Below are 8293 nucleotides of genomic sequence, written 5' to 3' on the forward strand. Positions count from 1 at the left end.
CCATTAACTCAGACACACATGAAAACATGAAATGACCCAGGGAATCGATAGATAATCCCTCAGAGATGCAGAAAAACAATTTAACATTCAAAATGGGTGAACCTTTCCTTTAAGGTTTGGGATAGGCTTAAAACAAAAATAACTTCTATCACTGTATTTAAACTTCCAACCTTTGGAATTAGAGGCAGCTGCTTACACCCATCCACCATCCCTGTCCACAACACCCAAACAAAACCGAAACCTACTTGAAGGTAACAGTGCTCACTCACTCTTGCCCCTAGTGGCAGGTTTCCACGTCATCTTCCAACGTCCTCAGATGTGGATGGAAGTCGAATACTGACTTGTATCACAGGTGACCTCTGTGTGTGTGTGTGTGTGTGTGTGTGTGTGTGTGTGTGTGTGTGTGTGTGTGTGTGTGTGTGTGTGTGTGTGTGTGTGTGTGTGTGTGTGTGTGTGTGTGTGTGTGTGTGTGTGTGTGTGTGTGTGTGTGTGTGTGTGTGTGCGCACGCGTGGACGGACAGGAAGACAGAATCCCTCTCTAAAACTACAAAGAGTTGAATTTTCAAAGGAGGGGCTCAGAACCCCGTCCATCCCCGCTCTCCCTCCATCCATACCTCCAAAGAAAGAGACCCTTCCCTAGGGAACACCCTGAGTCCTAGTCAGTCAGGAATCCAGATTTTTCTCCACCATTCCTCTCTCTCTCTCTCTACTTGAGGAACAGGGTAAGCAAACAGCAAGCATGCAGCCTGATCTCATTCTTTCTTATAATTTATTGATCCGTTTAATTGATGTGTGATCGCCTGATGACAAATATTTAACATCCTGCTCCACTATTGATTAGAATAGTCAGAGTGAATGAGAAGTTCACACTGAAGCTTTGTTGTTTGAGTTAGGATTCAGCTAGTATTTCACCATACCATCCACTGGCACTGGCCAGAAACCTGAAGACTACACACACATTTGTACCGTCGATGATTTAGCCTTGGCCATTGGAAGGCAGATAATCAAGATCAAAGCTAAGCCTAAACCAACAGAATTATGGTAATTATGGCACGTTTCTTAAAGTTAGAGTCTTTTAGACTGTGCTAAGTTAGTAAGTTAGTGATCGGTTTGAGCAGACTATTGGTGTGTGGGTGCTGTCCCAGCAGTGAAGGAGTGTATCTGAGTCTATGAGCGGGGTCCTGAGCCAGCTCGGAGGCGAGGGGCTGAGGTGGTGGCAACGGCAGTGCAGTGATTAATGATAGGGGACACGCCCCACTAATTGTGGTCCCTGACACAGGCACACGTCCCCCTGACACAGACACACGTGGTGCAATGCTCAATCACCTTCCCCTGGTACCCTGTGTGCTGTGGTAGAGGGTTCAGCTAAAGAGAGATCACATAGGATATCATCATACAACCACAGTTAGACAGAGGACACAGAATCAGACAGAGAATCAGCCCTTACACACTTGGCTACCATCTATCTATGTTGGTCCCTCCGCGAAGGCAGAGAGCTTCGGCAGGGAGAGAAAGGGTATATATCTAGGAAAGAAAGTAACACGGGAAGAGAGAAATGTAAAAACAGATACGGAAGGGCAAAGAGTGTACAGCATGAAAATAGGCAGAAAGTGCTTCTCCAATAGAAATCCCTGATCACACTTGTAGGTGATGTCATGGAGACGTTGGCTCGCTAAGCTCATGCTCAGAAACACATCATCGGATATAACGGTTGTCTCACGCCAAACTGTGAGAGCAGACAGGTGGAAGTAGTCATGAATCCCCTTTATAGGGGAGTACAGGCAGCCAGCTCCCTCATCCCAACCATGGGAGGTAATTTTTTTATTTATTTAACCTTTATTTAACCTGGCAAGTCAGTTAAGAACAAATTCTTATTTGCAATGACGGCCTACACCGGTCAAACCCAGACGATGCTGGGCCAATTGTGCACCGCCCTATGGGACTCCTAATAACAGCCAGTTGTGATACAGCCTGGATTCAAACCAGGGTGTCTGTAGTGACACCTCTTACACTGAGATGCAGTGCCTTAGACCGCTGTGTCACTAGGAAGTATAGACCACAGAGGAAAACACTCCTCAGAGCGCTGGGCTACTGCAACCTGTTACTAGCTGGTGAAATCTGGAATTCTGGCCTAAGAACATTGTGCTTTCAATCTTCTGCCTCAATGTTCTCTGCTGCTGCACTTTTACTTGTCTATTTATTTTGGATCTGAGATGACATTGTGTGTTACAAAGTTCTTATTAAGCCTAGCTGTATTCTTTATACTGTGTCTTAAGACTCTGAACTTTACACTGATGTACCCAAACAGGGCCGGCCTGCTCATTAGGCAAGACAAGGCAGCCGCCTATGGCGTCAGACTGACGAGGGCGGCATTTTCTGAGCTAAACAGACCAAGACGCACCTCCAACAACACATAAAACCTCACATAACACTGCCCCAAAACAATGCCAATTTCTTTCTCAACCATTGAGATATGGGCTTTTTAGGTGAGCGCTGATTCTGCCTGTAATAAGCAGTAGCCATCTTGTCAAAGGCAGTGACGCAAAATATTTATCTTGTCCATTCCCAGCGCGCCTCTCCATGGTGCTGTTGGAGAGACGCATCGCTGCGGTGCTCCACCAACATTCAGTCAAAAGTAAGAATCGAACATAAATCATGTAGCAGATATAGGATATGGTAGAAAGAGTATGTGGCCTTTTCTATAGCCTACAGGCTAGAGATAAAAATGTATGACAATGTAATGAGACGGAAACCTTTTTCATCATGCAGGTTTCTCCGATCAATTAGCCTAACCTAAATGGCGCCCAATAAAATAAAAAATGTGCTGCCATGTTAACAAACAACATCTCCTAAAAAGAGGTCAGGCCAAAGTAAAATGGCCAATATGGAATGGACAATCAGGCTACTCACAACTGCTGTCTTGGAGATTCATCTATTGACCAACATTTTCATAAGTGGTTTCAAGTTTGGGTCTGTACATTTTTTACGAGCTGATCATAGGGAAAAAGAAAATACTTCTGCATTTCCCGCTGTGTAAACACATTGCAAATAGGCTCAGGATAACTCCTCCTGATATTGAGATTAAATAGCTAAATTGATTAGTTACAGGAATCAAGACTAATAAAGCCAATGCAGGTTTACCACCAGTGGAGGCTGCTTGGGGAAGGATGTCTCATAATAATGGCTGGAACGGAGAGAATGGAATGGCAACCATGTGTTTGATGTACAGTACCAGTCAAAAGTTTGGACACACCTACTCATTCAAGGGTTTTTCTTTATTTTTACTATTTTCTATGTTGTAGAATAGTAGTGAAGACATCAAAACTATGAAATAACACATATGGAATCATGTAGTAACCAAGAAAGTGTTAACAGATTTCCACCTGTCTGATGTCCATTGTTCGTGTTTCTTGGCCCAAGCAAGTCTCTTCTTCTTATTGGTGTCCTTTAGTAGTGGTTTCTTTGTAGCAATTAGACCATGAAGGCCTGACTCACGCAGTCTCCTCTAACCAGTTGATGTTGAGATGTGTCTGTAACTCAGTGAAGCATTTATTTGGGCTGCAATCTGAGGTGAAGTTAACTCTAATGAACTTATTCTCTGCAGCAGAGGTAACCCTGGGTAACTCTGGGTCTTCCTTTCCTATGGTGGTCCTCATAAGAGACAGTTTCATCATAGCGCTTTATGGTTTTTGCGACTGCACTTGAAGAAACTTTCAAAATTCTTGAAATGTTCCGTATTGACTGACCTTCATGTCTTAAAATAATGGTGCACTGTCATTTCTCGTTGCTTATTTGAGCTGTTATTGCCATAATATGGACTTGGTCTTTTACCAAATAGGGCTATCTTCTGTATACCACCCCTACCTTGTCACAACACAACTGATTGGCTCAAACGCATTAAGAAGGAAAGAAATTCCACAAATTAACTTTTAACAAAGCACACCTGTTAATTGAAATGCATTCCAGGTGACTACCTCAGTAAGCTGGTTGAAAGAATGCAAAGCTGTCATCAAGGCAAAGGGTGGCTACTTTGAAGAACCTCAAATATAAAATAGATTTTGATCTGTTTAACACTTTTTTGGTTACTACATGATTCCATGTGTTATTTCATAGTTTTGATGTCTTCACTATTATTCTACAATGTAAAAAATTGTCAAAATTAACAAAAACCCTTAAATGAGTAGGTGAGTTCAAACTTTTGACTGGTACAGTTTTTTTTTTACCATTCCACTTATTCCGCTCCATAACCATGAGCCAGTTCTTCCCAATTAAGGTGCCACCAAACTCCTGTGCCTACCAGATAGATGGGTGTTCCTAAAATTCAATTTCAGGTGACACTGTAAGCTATACTTCAGTAAGCATGGACCGACGCTGATGCATTTTGGACATCTTTTTTTGCAGACGTCTATGTTTACCTCAGATTTGATCCGGTCTGGGTCAGCCTTTATTTGGCCCAAACATATATGTCTATAAATTACATCTTTTCAAGTTTCATTCAGAACCGAAAATGAACCTGATTTTAACATCCAGAAAATACTTATTTTCAAAGTCTGGAAAATACTTATTTTCACCTTTCATTCAGAATCTAAATTGAACCTAACTTAGGTATTTTCAATGTCTTTTCAATGTCTTTTTGCTTACTGGGACAATTCTAGTGGGGGCAGCAATTTTTTTGTCTAGCCTAGGGTGGCAGAATGGCCAGGACCGACCCTGACCCCAACTCTTCATCCCCGTTGTGCGTGTGCGTGCGTGCATGCGTGTATGGCGATCAGAACATTCCAGTGCCGTACCTTGGTCCCTCCAAAACCCCATCTTCCTCAGTCAAGCCATTCAAGGCTGTGCCCCCCTCTGTACCTCTCTGGCCCCCCAGTCCCCTGTGTGCCTCCCACAGAAAGTCCACAATGCTGTTCAAACAATAGACCAGGGGACAAAGAGCACATTTACACAAGTGGAGCTTTCTTGAAAGCAAAAAGGCACTGTTTGGAAAACGTCCAAACCTCTCTCCCGAAAAACCAGAGCCCCCTCGCCCCTCGACCTCCCCTCTGGCAAATCCCTCTGCAAAAAACCCCACTAGTGTGCCATTCCAATGATGTGGGAGCCAAATGTACGACGCCAAGCCCCAGCCCACCCCCCAAATCCACATGCACCCCAAATCAGCCAAACCCCATCTTTACAGGACAAAGGCCCTTTAGAGCCCCAGCGTATGCGAGTGCTCTGGTGGATGCCATAGTGACTTAAAGACAGTGGAGGCCTCTGAGAGGACGATTCTTTCTCCTCCTCCCAATCGCCCTCCGTTTTTCTCTCTCTCCCTCTCTTTCTGCTCCTCTGCCCTCTACCTTGGTCACTCTCATTTTTATCTATATACATCCTCTCTCTCTCTCTCTCTCTCTCCCTCTCTCTCTCTCTCTCTCTCTCTCTCTCTCTCTCTCTCCCTCTCACTCTCTCTCTCTCTCTCTCTCTCTCTCTCTCGCTCTCTCTCTTTCTCTCTCTTTCTCTCTCTCTCTCTCTCTCTCTATTTCTCTTTCCTTCTCTCACTCTCTCTCTATTTCTCTTTCCTCAGTGGTCAAGCATTTGTCAGGCACTGGAAGGTTAAAAAGTTGGGAGAAGAGAGAGGAGAGGGAGAAGGGGGCCAGGGAGGGTGAAGTTATGTCAACACAGTGGTATTTTCCCAAAGATGCATATAGCCTCTAAACAAATAACATGTATTTATAGGAGTGCATGGAGAGCTGCTTGAGAGGAGAGCATTTGGCTGGGCTCTGGTGTGTGGCCATGGCCCCTTGGCTTCATGGATGGTCTTCATGGCTAGTGAAATTGTTATTCTTTAGATGCGTGTTGGCTGGGAAACACAGGAGTTCTCAGGCTACCACACAGCATTCTCTCCCTCCCAAGATGGCCGCTTCGCAGCCAGACCATTGAAGGAAACCTATACATCTTGACATCAGCCAATATCCCAAGCCCCTCTCCCACAGTGTCCCACAGGGCTAACGTCATTGAGACATGAGGCATGTTCTAGGCTGCTGTGTTTCCCTCATCTACCATCGGCTGGTTACATGTAATGTATTGCAGTTTGTGTTTAAATTCATGAGATCTTACTTTCATCTGAGTGGAGCCATGAAATGTGTCGTAATATTAACCTTGGCATTTGGGGGCCATCACAACGATAGACCACAGAGTTTCTAAATCCAAAGGTGCAACATTACAAGACTTCCGGGAACGCTTGCGAAACAGACCAAGCAGACCAGGCCGGGATTTGAGAAGTCAATGAGAGAAGTGAAAAATGATTAATTAGTTGTTCATTTTCTCTAAATCTAAATGCACTACCTAGACTGGAGACAATGCCTTAAGTAGTTGAACATGTTATTACTCCAACCTTGTGAAAGTCGCAAACTGACACATTTAAATTTTTGTCAAAAACAACTTTATCGAAGGAGTGCCTTTGATTTGACGGCCTGCACATGCACAGTTCGGCGCGAGACCCGATGATGTGTTTCTGAGCATGAGCTTAGCTAGCCAACGTCGCCATGATGTCGACTACAAGTGTGATGGGGATTTCTACTGGAGAAGCAGTTTCTGCCTATCTTCATACTGTCTTCTCCTGGAGGGACATCTGGGCAGTGACCTTCTCCTGTACTGCCACCCAAGGACAGGAGAGACAGGTAAACCAGACAGACAGACAGACAGACAGACAGACAGACAGACAGACAGACAGACAGACAGACAGACAGACAGACAGACAGACAGACAGACAGACAGACAGACAGACAGACAGACAGACAGACAGACAGACAGACAGGTACAGTAAGGTGAGACAGGTAAATCAGACAGACAGTCACAGTAAGGAGAGACAGGTAAACCAGATAGACAGGTAAAGTCAGGAGAGACAGGTAAACCAGACAGTCAGACAGGTACAGTAAGGAGAGACAGGTAAACCAGTCAGACAGGTACAGTAAGGAGAGACAGGTAAACCAGTCAGACAGGTACAGTAAGGAGAGACAGGTAAACCAGACAGACAGGTACAGTCAGGAGAGACAAGTAAACCAGACAGACAGACAGGTACAGTAAGGAGAGACAGGTAAACCAGACAGACAAACAGGTACAGTAAGGAGAGACAAGTAAACCATACAGACAGGTACAGTCAGGAGAGACAGGTAAACCAGACAGACAGACAGGTACAGTCAGGAGAGACAGGTAAACCAGACAGGACATACAGTCAGGAGAGACAGGTAAACCAGACAGACAGGTACAGTAAGGAGAGACAAGCAAACCAGATAGACAGACAGACAGGTACAGCAAGGAGAGACAAGTGAACCAGATAGACAGACAGACAGGTACAGCAAGGAGAGACAAGTAAACCAGACAGACAGACAGGTACAGCAAGGAGAGACAGGTAAACCAGACAGACAGGTACAGTAAGGTGAGACAGGTCTGAAACAGGTCTGCTGGCTGACACACACAGACAGAAGGGACAGAGAAAATCCCGCATCTTGGTATGAAGCAACACAAAGCACAAAAGCATTGTTCAAGGTTTAGTCAACAACAGAGAAGCTTGAACTGCTGTGTATTCAGTAAGCAGTCACCCAACCCTGACGAATAGGGTTGGACATATCAAGCATCAGACGTCAACAATACTGCCAAATACCAGTCAAACCAGTATCATCAAGAACTGACGGGCGATCCTTGTCTTAAAGACACACACCTCTGAAGACGCTCAAGGTTGAGTTGTCCCCTATTTTATACTAGTCCAAAAAATACCAAAAGAAGTTTAAGTAAGCCTTGGGCTGTATTGGGACACGCTACAGTGCATTCGGAAAGTATCCAGAGCATTTCACTTTTTCCACATTTTGTTACGTTACAGCCTTAATCTAAACATTTACTTTTTTTAAATCCTCATCAATCTATACACAATACCCCATAATGACGAAGCAAAAACAGTTTTTTTGAAATTTTTGCAAATGTCTTTTTTACGGAAATATCACAGATGTTTGATCGGGTTCAAGTCCGGGCTCTGGCTGGGACACTCAAGGACATTCAGAGACTTGTCCCGACACCACTCCTGCGTTGTCTTGGCTGTGTGCTTAGGATCGTTGTCCTGTTGGAAGGTGAACCTTCGCCCCCAGTCTGAGGTCCTGACCGCTCTGGAGCAGGTTTTCATCTAGGATCTCTCTGTAGCTTGCTCTGTTCATCTTTCCCCCATCCTTACTAGTCGCCCAGTCCCTGCAGCTGAAAAACATCCCCACAGCATGATGCTGCCATCACCATGCTTCACCGTAGGGATGGTGCCAGGTTTCCTCCA

Source organism: Salmo salar, chromosome 20 (genome assembly GCF_965601325.2).
Source record: "Salmo salar chromosome 20, fSalSal1, whole genome shotgun sequence".
In the NCBI taxonomy this organism is placed as follows: domain Eukaryota; kingdom Metazoa; phylum Chordata; class Actinopteri; order Salmoniformes; family Salmonidae; genus Salmo; species Salmo salar.